We start from the raw sequence: 12,040 nt of genomic DNA, 5'->3' as shown, positions 1-12,040 counted from the left end.
GTTAGGAACATCATCCTTATAGCTGGTACTTGGTAATTCTTCTTCTTCTTCTATTATTTCCAATCCACCAGTTTCAGAATTTTCGTTCCTTCTTCCAGAGCTTCCAATCTGCTTTTCAATACTCTCCTAATCTTGAATTACTTCTTGTTCAGACTCTTTTTCTGCTTCTTTTTCTAGCAGATCTTCATCATTTTCAGAATCTTGTATCACAACTTCTTCAATTTCATCATTCAATGCCTCATTCGCATTTGAATTTTCTTCCAGATGTCGACTTTCTTGTCGATCTTCAGGATCTGGATTTCTTTCAGGTTCTTCTTCAGAGTCTGAATCAGATGTAGTGTCACCTTCGTCAGGATTTTCAGGCGGTGGTACACGAATGATGTGACTAGCACGAATCCATCTCTTCAATCCTCTACTCTTCACTGCATTTGTTGTGACGAGTATCACCTGTCTTGCCTTTTGCCATCTGGGAACTAGGCAGTTTCTTCTTCGATGTACTTTTGTCCTCACCCAGTCTCCTGGTAACAGATCATGAGCTTGTTCCTTTTCCTTTGTAATCACTTCAGTTCCCACCTGATGGAACACAGAAGTAACCACGTCAGACAAGTTCTTGCAGTATCCCAATATGATGCTATCATTAATGCTCAATAGTTTGTCAACTGGAACAAATGCTTGTCTCATGACTCTGCCCATGAGTATTTCATGAGGGCTTAAACCTGTTTTCCTATCTGGAGTACTTCTCAAAGACATCAAAACAAATGGAAGTGCATCTGTCCACTTCATTCTATTTTTTATTGTGCCATTCACTTGTTCAACAACACCTGATGCCTCTGGTCTATAAGCACAGTGTAGCTTTTGTTTTATGTCCAATGCTTCACAAATCAATTGTAACAATCTGTTTTCAAAATGTGTGCACGATAAGTTTCGACCGTCACCGGAAATCCATACCTAGGTATGATTTCTCTTAAAAGCATTTTTGCAACAGTAACTGAATCATTGTGACGTGTTGGGAAGGCTTCCACCCATCTCGAAAACAGACTGATTATCACGAGGACGTATCTCAATTTATTATGGGGTAGCATGTCAATAAAATCCATCTGTAATATGGTAAAAGGACCACCCTCCCGTCCTGTGGTTCCCATGCTCACAACTGTTTTTCTGTTTGGGTTGATCTTCTCACAGATCAAGCATCTTTGACAAAAAGATTCTGCAATTATTCTGAATTTTGGATTGTACCATGTCTGCCTAAACAACCTGATCATTGAATCTCTCCCTAAATGTCCTGGACCATGATACATTCTTGCCATGTCAGCAATCATGCAATCTGGCATTACTGGTCTGTCATCTTTGTAAACCCAAATTTCATCTTCTTCTCGCTGTCTGCAACCTGCTCTTAACTATGTGTCTTTTTCCTCATCATCTGCCTCATCTTGTAAATCTTTTACTCCTTGCCAAGTCTCAACTACAGATGTTAGCATAAGTGAGTTCAAAACATGTTCATTGTCTTTTTCCCGATTAATGGACATATTATTCTTTGCGCAGAATTTTGCGACTTCATCAGCATAAGCATTACCTTTTGTCATATAATCCTCTCCTTTCTTGTGCGCTGTACATTTCACAACAGCAATTTTCTCTGGTAACTGAATACCATCGATCAGTCTTTTGATCAATTTTGCATTCCTAATGGGAGTTCCCGCAGAAGTTAAATAACCTCTTTGAGACCAGAGCTAGCCATAGTCATGGACTACGCCATATCCATACTGAATATCAGTCACTATGGTAACTTTTAATTATTTTGCTCTTTCACATGCACGAATCAAAGCAATCAATTCTGCTACTTGAGCTGAATGAATTTCTTTGAGACAGGATGCTTCAACTGCATCTGCAACTGTACAGACAGAATATGCTGCACTCAAAACACCTTTATCTGTTTTTAAGCATGAACCATCAACAAAATAAACAAAATCTGATTCAGCTAATGGGACATCTTTAATGTCCTGTCTAGGTTTGGTGCAATATTCCAGAACATCCAAGCATTCATGATCAATATCATTTTCATTTCTGATTTCTGTTACAGTACCATCAGGCAATAATGTGGAAGGATTTAAATTCACACACCTCGCAATTGAAACGTTATCTGATCCCAGAATAACTTTTTCATATTTGGTTAACCTGTTACTTGTCAGATGCTGTGTCTTGCTTCTGGTGAGGAGAATTTCAACTGAATGTGGAACATATACTTTCACAGGAAATCCCATAATTATTCCTTCACTTTGCTCAAGACTTACACTAGTTGCAGCTACTGCTTTTAAGCAGCCTGGTAATGCTTTTGCAACAGGATCAAGAACTGCTGAGAAATAAGCTATTGGCTTTCTTAGTCTTCCATGTCTTTGAATCAAGACTGATAATGCACATCCTTCCCTTTCACTGCTATACAGCTCAAACTCCTTCTCATAATCTGGAATTCCCAATGCTGGAGCTTCACACAAACTTCTTTTTAGCTGTTCAAAAGCTTCTAACTCAGTTTCTGTTAGGATAATCGGGTCTTTTATGTCTGCTTTTGTCAATCTCTGCAAAGGTTTTGCAATTACTGAAAATCCACTAATCCATTGACGACAATAACCTACCATTCCTAGACACATTCTGACCTGTCTTTGTGTTTTTGGAGGTTGCATTCCCTGAATCATTTTTATTCTTTCAATTGTTACTTGCCTGATTCCTTTTGCAATTCTGTGACCAAGATATTTTACCTCTTGTTTACAAAGCTGCAATTTTGCAGGAGGCACTTTATGTCCCTCATCTGCCAGGTGACTCAAAAGAGTAATGGTATCTGTCACACAGTTATCTCGTGTTTTTGCAGCTACAAGGAGATCATCAATATACTGCACTAATGTTGATTTTCCAAGTAAATCTATATTTTCCAAGGATTTCTTTAGCAACTGATTAAAAATAGATGGACTCTCTGTATACCCTTGAGGGATACGGCACCATGCCAGGATACGCTCTTGGAACCTGAATGCAAAAATGTGTTGACTTTCTGGATGCAATGGAACAGTAAAGAATGCGTTACAAAGATCTATAACTGTATACCATTCAGCATCATGCGGAATCTGATATAGAATTACCGCTGGGTTTGGTACAACTGGGCAACATGGAACAACCATTTGATTAAACTTTCTCAGGTCTTGAACAATCCTGAAAGTTCCGTTTGGTTTTTTAATTCCCATAATCGGTGAATTACATGGACTGCTTTCAATTTCTTTTAGAACACCTTGTTTTATAAATTTGTCAATTACAGGTATGACACCTTCAATAACATCTGCTTTCATCTTATACTGAGGAATGTTTGGATAATCTGCTCCTTGTTTTACTGTAATTTTTACGGGGTCTACATTTTTCATGAGGCCCACTTCATCTCCTGTCAAATCCCAAATTTTAGCATTGACTGTCTCTTTTAATTCTTCAGGTACATTATTTTTATCAAATGCAGGAAATAATTTACTTTCCTCTGCTTCAACCATTAACATTGTTAACCTGTAAAGCCCATCTTCCTCTTGAGTTTGGAGCTCAATACCATCCGGTGAACAAAACATTTTACAGTTCATCTTACAAAGGATGTCCCTCCCTAACAGGTTTACAGGACTGCTGTTACAAACTACAAATCTATGCTTGTCTTTAAATTTACCAATTTCAACTTCAACCGGCTCTGTTAAATCTGTTTTAATTTGTTGATTAGCTACGCCAACTACTTGGATGGTGTCACCAGAGAGAGGCAGGTTTTCTATTTCCACTGATCTAACAGTAGAACGGGTAGCACCTGTGTCCACAAGAAAAGTGATTTCTACATCATTCACTTAACCATTTACAAATGGACCGGATTGGTCTACCTCAAGAGTGGCTCCAAGCACACACTCTTCCTCCTCTCTCAGGCACCGTCATAAGTAATCCTCTGAATCACTCGCTCCATTTTCTTTCATCCAATATTGTTGAGAAACATTTGACACATTCACTCTTTGCGGTCTGTTTACCTGTTCACCAACGCAGAATCCTGTTTCTGGACTGTATCTCTGCACATTCACACAGTTTGGAAGTGGCGGTTGTGGAATCTGACTTTGCTGATTCACTACCTGCCGCTGTAGCTGTTGCTACTGATTTATCTCATTCTGCATCTGTGGAGTTAATGATGCATTTTTAACATTTCTGGGCGGATTCTTACATTCGCGCTTCTAGTGTCCAATTTCGCTGCAATTAAAACATGGGAGTTTTTGCTTTAACTCTTCAATATTCCCTATCAATTTTGGCTTATTAAAATTACCTTTAAATTTACCTTGATTCTGATGAACATTTTTATTTTCAAGAGTTGCAATTTGTTGTTCAGCCACTTTTACCTGTGCCACATAGCCTTTTCTTTTAGCTTCTTTTGTTTAGCATCTATTTCATCACTGCAATATTTGGCTTTTCTCAAAATGTCATCAACTGAAAGTGATTGCCAACCAACTATTCCAGATCTAATCATTTCACCAATTTCAGGTCTTAAGCCATAAACAAATCTGTATATGAAATGACTCATATCCTTCTCACTCAATTTCTCATAACCACTGTATTGTTTAAAGACCAGCAGTAATCTTTCATAAAATGAATGTACTGATTCTTTTGGCTCTTGATTTGTTCTGTCTATTTTAACCCTATCAACTTATTTTGGGGGGATCTTGTTTTTCAACCACACAATTACCTTATCATACAGGTTCATAACATCTGCTGAAGGAGCACCTGTTATTCTATCTTGAGCAGGTTCTTCTTTGGGCCAATCTATAGAGATGTTACATTCTGTCCAAAGATCCGATGGGACAACAATGTCAAAGAATCCATCAAGATCAATCCACAGAACTTTTGAAACCTTAACAAATCTGTCCACCTGTCGATACCATTCCACAGGCTTTTCTCTCAGCCGAGGAAAATCATTTGTGAACAGTAAAATGTCCTGTCTTGTCCATGGAACATGCACATACCCACCTCCTGCTATTTCTCTCATTGGAAACTGATTTGCTACTTCCCCTCTTTCTCTTCTTTCTTCCTCTCTTTTCTTTGTCCATTTTACTCTCCATTTACTTAATTCCCCTAATCTTTTTAGAAACACAATCAATTCTTTTATATGAATTATTCTTCCTGTGGTATTCAGGTTCTCAATGTCTTTTTCGGTGAAATCCACTCTGTAATTTTTACCTACATTTTTCTGTCTACTCAAATCAACTTCTAATTCAGCAGCTATTTCTTCTAATTGATCATACTTGGTTTTCGTTTTCAATTGTATGCTTTTACAAATAAACAATAATTCATCATCCTGATACAGCTTTAAATTGTCAGGTCCAATTTTGCCAATAATCAATTCCTCCAAATCTGCTTTTAGTTTTGCAACCTCAAGTAATTTAAATTCCGGGCTTTTTGGGGTTTGCGTTAAATCTATTTTATTTATGCTCTTTTCTGGAGTTTCAGAATCAGATTCTGCACCAGTTGGAGTTTTACTTGTCAGACTTTGATTAAAAGTCAAATCGGGCATCATTGTTTTCTCTCTGTGAATTCCTGATAAATCTGAGTAAAATTTTTCAGCCACTTTCTGAATTTCCGCATTTAATGGAACAGTTAAAGCTAAATGTCTAACTTCCCTTTTTATCAAATACTGGAAGAACAGGTCCAATCGTTACTGGTACTGTTACTGCTTCCATGCTTTTGGTTAACTGCTGTTTTAATTCATCTTTTGATCGGAAATATTCTGAGGTATTTGGTGTTTCCTCACATCTTTCTGTTCTCATTATATTTCTTGGGGTTTCATTTCTCTGAACTGGGGTTTCAGGATAATTTATATTTTCTCCTGATATACTAGAATTAGTTCTTGTTTCTACTCTTTCGGGAGTTTTGGCATTATTCTGATTTAATCTGGGTGGTGTTTCATCAATTATGTCTCTAGTAGGAGCACTTGGAGAAGTTCCTGGAGGAATTCTCGGGGAAGACCATGAACAAACTGGTTGATAAGGTGGCGGTTTCTGTTTTGTAATATAAATCTCTTCTAAAACCGCATCTTCTATATCATTATCTTCAGCATTATTATTTTTCTTTTGGGCACTCTTTTCACCAGTAGCTTCACCAAATCTTGGTGGATACAGACCATCACACATGTCTGCACGTCTCCATCGACGCATTCTATCCTCATGAGTTTCCCTATTTATGTCCAATCTAGTGCCTGTTGTTACACCTCTGTTTTCTCGTTCTAATTCAAACATCTCATCCTCCCATTCAGCTAAAGCCTCAAATTGAGTAGGTCTGGGCTTTGGTACAAGAGTCATCATTTTTTCTCTTAAATTTTTCAAAACCTTAATGTTAAACGACCCATCTTCCAGCCATGCTAATACACCATCATCTTTGGTATAATCCATCCAATTCTCTATCCAAAGGCAAGTATGATAACCATATTCACCTAACATATAAGCTGCGGCTGTTTTGTACTTATGAAGCAATCTTCCACCTCGCGTTTCAATTTTCTTGTCGGGTCTAAATAAGTTTTTCAATTTCTGCAACCATGAAAGCTTCTTCTCCTCTTTCATGTAATAATAATTCATGTTTTAAAACGATTCCGCTTGCTTCGGGAAAGATCGTAAATATTTACAACCAGGAAATATTTATTCTGCAAAATCAACCAATCCGTGCGCGAAACTCACCAACAAGCCAATCAGGTTAAGCTTCGTCACTATTCCGCTCAACCAATAGAATTACTGCTTTTCAGGATAAGCCAATCAGCTGCAAGCTTGCCTAGTCACATGAGCCAATCAGTGCGCAAATACTGTGACGTATGCTAACCAATCACAGCACGACACTAGTGACGTATACTGCCGTTGCAGCTTCTCTGTCCTCGCTCCGCTCTGACAATGACACCTCCTTTACAAAATATTTTCACGGCGCCATTTTAACAAATCTTTTCAATGGAATTCAGTTAGTAACTACAGAAAACAAACCATTTGTCTGTTTCGCTAAAATAAAGTGATAGCTTTTTCAGTCATTCAAGTATTCTTTTGCATGGAATAGACGACGCTATTCTCACAGAATATTCTGATTCATTGATAAAGTAAGGCTACTCTACCCTTCTAACAGCTAATAACGAACTTGTTTCTCTCCGAATGCACATATAGTGTCAATTCAAAGTTTCACTCGATTGTATATTACAAAATCATTTACACACATCCAAACGGAAGAAATCCCTTACCATGCATATACAATTCTCGGTAGGACTTTAACCCACAGAGATCCTCACTCGCCAGTAAGAATAGGCGACGCTTCCTTACCCTTCACTCAAGTTTGGATACATTCTACTATTCTTTTCACAGTAAGTTTTAAAACAGGACAGTTGTCCCTATACTCGAAAGCTACGATTTCATAGACAATCCTCACTATACATTCTACCTTGCACACCTAAAATCCATAAACTTGTGCTGTACGTCCACAACACTAGTGATATATGACAATACCACTATTTTGAAACAGAACAAATGCACTGTGCAACTTTACCTGTTACACTACACTTATGCCGGCATACCAGGAATTTTCACACTGCTGGAAAAAACCTTTCAACTACATATAACAACTGGACAAACTTAACATGTTTTAGTCATCAACCCTATGTAACTACCATGTAGCATGTCCGTTACCATAGTAACCGTAACTCTGCTACCAAGAAATTGATCCAGCGCTCCTAATGAAAAACTGTCTCACCAACGCTACCTATCTCCACAATACTCACCATTAATCACGAATCACTTACTAAGGCTCATAAACCAACGAGACAATTCTTGAGCAACTGAATCATGTGACCTAATTAATCAGTACTATTCATGAAACTATTTACACATGTATATACAACTGCAGTTTAACGTTTCTTACCATGGTTTTGAACATAAATGATTTAATTAAGTCACTAAGGCAAATGGATCAACTGATGGCAACTAGACCATGAATAAACAAGACCAGCTTGTCGTTTCAAAATCTAATTTTGTTTACTTTATTTATCAAAGAAAGAGCATTTTCGATTAAATCTTTATTTTATTAGCAAAATATAAGCAGCATTTTATTAAAGGAAAGGCATATTAGACTGACATTTTAAAGGCAAATCATTTAGCATGAATTAAAGAAAATAACAGTTTCCATTCCCTAAATTCTATTTCCCTGTCTAAAACTCGCTCCACCTAAAAGAATAGTCATTAAAGCCTGCTGTCTTTACGTGCGCCAAAGAGTCCAACAGCACGTCACGCCCTTCAGGAATCGGAAAGCAAGAAGCGCCCTCCTTCCTATGGGGCCAGGTTTTATACCTTTCTAACTAGCTAATCTCCACTAAAATGTACATTTTTCTTTGCCATCCAGGATCCTTATTGGCTTACTGATGTCAGTCCATTACGTGTCATCACGTTTCCATACCAAAATCGAGCCTTTTCTTTGACTCTATTGTCCATTCATTTTTCTTGACTTTTGGCTTCCTCGAAAATGAAACATTTCACGAGTTACAGTCCGTAACTTCCTTAGCTTGGCAAACTTGCCGCTTCCTGTCCTTGAATCTGTCACTCCGAGAGCACGTTTAGCACATTTCATTTAGCTATATTTTTCTGACAAACGTCAATGTGGTAAAACTTTCCACTTCTTGTGCAAGGCTCTTCTCTGGACAGGATTCTAAACGCCATCTTAACAGGCCTTAGGCCTCTCTCTCTTGGAAACTACTAAACAAACACAAAACATTAATTAATTAGAGAATTGAGACCCATTCTGTTACCCACCCCCTTTGCTAATTATTAACCCATTAATTTATATTACCTAGCTGTGCACACAAAGCTGCATTTCATATCTACCTTCTTCTTCAGGAACTGCTGGAACTCTTTTATGCATTTTTGTCACGAAAAGACATAACATAAGCACACGAATAAGCACATGCCATTAGTTAAACAGCCACATTTAATACTGACAAAGATGATAGACAAAGTTAGTTTATTATTTTCAACGTACTTGCAATTGCAACATAGAGCACATAAATTAGTCCCTTGTGTTGTGTAAATGCATTTTAAAACTAGGTTGATTAGTACTTTTCATTCTCTTACTCATTAATAAGATTACAGTTTTATGGAAGTTTAACTTCGCGAGTCAGAACAAAATTTCATTCTGTATCTCGCTCCATCAGCACAAAACCCAAAAGCCCGAGAGGCACCACGCGCAGCCCACGGCGACCAGAGGAGGAAGCGAACACCGCACTGCCAAACAGGAACAAAGAGCCCCCGAGCAAGGACCCCAACCAGCCACGCAGAAACCAGGGAACCAGGGGAGCACACAGCACACCAAAGCGGAGCACACGCCATGACCGAACAGGGCGCCCACAGCAGAGGCAAGGCCGCTCGAGAAAAAGGGTGGGCAGACACAAGAACCACGGCCAAGGCCAGACCACAGCACCAGCGACACCCCGAGGAGCCAGGCCAAGCAGGGACATTAAAAAAAAGCATGGCAGACCCCGGCAGCCCGCAGGAACCCACAAGAGGGCAAAAACGAGCCCGCAGGACCCCCCAAGCAGACGCCAGAGAAGCGCTAACACCACCCCACCAGCAGCCCGGGGCATGAGGAAACGCAGAGCCCGGAAGCCGGGAGGAAGAGCAGAAGTTGAAGCAACCGACAGTCGCCAGGTGCGAGCCACAACTCCAACTCCAGAGCAAGCAGCAGGGGGGGAGCGCAAGCAAGCACGCAGGAGGACCCCAACAAAACAGGCAACCCCAGGAGCCAGCACAGAGGGAGCCAGCCCAAAAGGAACACGCCACCACAGCAGGGACAGGAACACACGCCAGCCCAGGGCAGCCAACCAAACGCAGAGCGCGAATGCCCAGAACGAAAGAGAGACAAGCCACCAAAGGAACACCACAGAGAGGAGAACCCCCCCAACAGAGCTCCAAAGGACAGAACAGCAAAGGCCGAAGCACGAGCTACCAGGCCCAGGGGCACTATACAAATACAGCAACCCCGAAGGAGAGCTCCCGCAGCAGCACCAGGAACCCCCTCAACGCAGCACCTAGCACCCGGAGCAAGCTCCAAAAGAGCACAGTCAAGGCAGATCGCCAGGTAGCATAAGAGAGCACGTCCGGGGCTAGCAGTGCTCCAAAAGGGGCCAGCACCATCAGGGAAAAGGCACCGGCAATCATAGACCGCAAGAGGGAGAGAACCAGCACAGCTCAAGAAGACAGAAAGCGTGGAACAAGGAAAGCACCGGCACCACAAGCATGTGCAGAGAGTGCAACAAACGTGCCACTGACATACACTGTGAAGAGACCGGGCTTCAGCCCCAACAGCCCATATGTTGTCTGATAAAACAATCAACAGTGATCAGCAGACACAAGCAACAGTAGCTGATGTAGCAACAGCCCGTGAACAGGAGCGCTGGTCCCCTATCATCAGATGGGGCTCATTGCTCGCTTACATGCCTCGGTGTGGTGGCCAATTAGCAGTTAAGCAGCCGCCGGCCATGTGCCGAACCCCCAACTGCGCAGACCAGAAGCATGACACAACTCACCATTAAACACAATGCCAGCCTAGCTGTCCGCCAAAACCCAAGATAAGCATGGCAAAAAGTCCAGAGATGCCGGGAATCGAACCCAGGACCTCATACAGGCAAAGCATGCGCCCAACCACTGAGCCACATCCCTACGTGCAGAAGGCAAGAGGAGAAAAGACAAGCCCAGAACCGCAGAACTCAGAGGAGTCGCCGGGAAACCAGCTCCCCAGCACCAACAGTGGCAGTCCGCTTCGGGACGAGAAACAGACGTCCATGAGCAGAGGAGGCCAGCTTTTGTATGTCATTCACCAAAAGAAAAGAAGGGTAAAAAGAGACCGCTACGCAGGACTTACCCGGGAGGGAGACCGGGACACACAAAACAAGGGCCCCCCCCTCCCACCAATCCAAGGCGCACCACAGGAACTATGCCAGGGCCGGGCAGATAGCCAGATGGCAACTGCGTCGCGTGTTCCTTCGAGACAGGACCCATGAAGACGCGCCCAATGAGCCGACGCACCAGCCACAAAGAGCCGGCCGGCACCCAAGAGACCACTGCCACAAAGAAACCAGTCTCCCAGCAAGCCCGGCAGGCCAGGAGGCAGGACAGCAGACACCCTGACCGAACAGCCAGGCAGCCGGATGGGGAGTACCAAGTGAGGGAAGCCACTCAAGCCCAGCAGGAGCAACCCCAGCAACTCCAGCAAACTTCTGTCAACAGACAGAAAAAAAGAACAGGGGCAATGCTGGGTAAGTGCTGGTTATGTACTCCCGGTGGGAGGGGCAATATTAGGGTCTCAGCCTTCATCTTGTCTTTTTTTCTGTCGGAAGATGGTTATCTCCAATTAGTCAATGAATGGGACGAGGACAAGGGGACCTCGGGGTAATGAATCATAGAAGTGTGTACCTCAATGTATTGAAAATGTTACATTAGGCAATAAGGGCCACAAGGTTTAGGAGTGACGTGTCATCCATACTGGTAGGATTTTTATGTTAAGAGGGTTGGTCTGGAGAAACAAATTCAGGATTTAAAACATTAAATAGCGACTGGGGCTGTCTATACTAATAAGAATTTACTACTACCCAAAGTAATCCTTTTTTGATAACCTTAGAATAATGAATGATTGAGAAAAGAAACAATATGGTTCTAAACTTAAGCATTGCAGTTTGCATGCAGCCCTTTGATGAAGGATCATAGCTCACTGTGATACATCAGAAGGATCTCCGTTACAAAAGAAGTAATTCACTGAGCAATCTACATAAAATACAAATCTGTGATCTGTATTGTACATGCTGTGCTTTGTAGTAGAAACGTTAACCCTCTCTGCTTCTGGATAATGAGCCAAAAAAATAATGAGATAATAAGACTCCATGCAGCTGAGGTAAGAGTAAATTCTACTCGGAAAGTATGCTTCAGGAAATGAAATAGCAGGCAGCAACCACACCACCAGATCAACTGTCTCTCCCCCAGATTCCATC

At 41.4% G+C, this 12,040-nt stretch overlaps 1 non-coding gene across 1 annotated transcript; it reads right to left on the bottom strand.

Moving 5' to 3' along the window:
• Positions 1 to 10,643: 10,643 nt before the first annotated feature.
• Positions 10,644 to 10,715, bottom strand: TRNAA-UGC (transfer RNA alanine (anticodon UGC)). Its single transcript has one exon. It is a non-coding gene; the product is annotated as a tRNA-Ala (tRNA).
• Positions 10,716 to 12,040: the final 1,325 nt, after the last annotated feature.

This window comes from Lissotriton helveticus, chromosome 2_1 (genome assembly GCF_964261635.1).
Source record: "Lissotriton helveticus chromosome 2_1, aLisHel1.1, whole genome shotgun sequence".
NCBI classification, from domain to species: Eukaryota; Metazoa; Chordata; class Amphibia; order Caudata; family Salamandridae; genus Lissotriton; species Lissotriton helveticus.
This window is presented reverse-complemented; position numbering and strand designations above follow the sequence as displayed.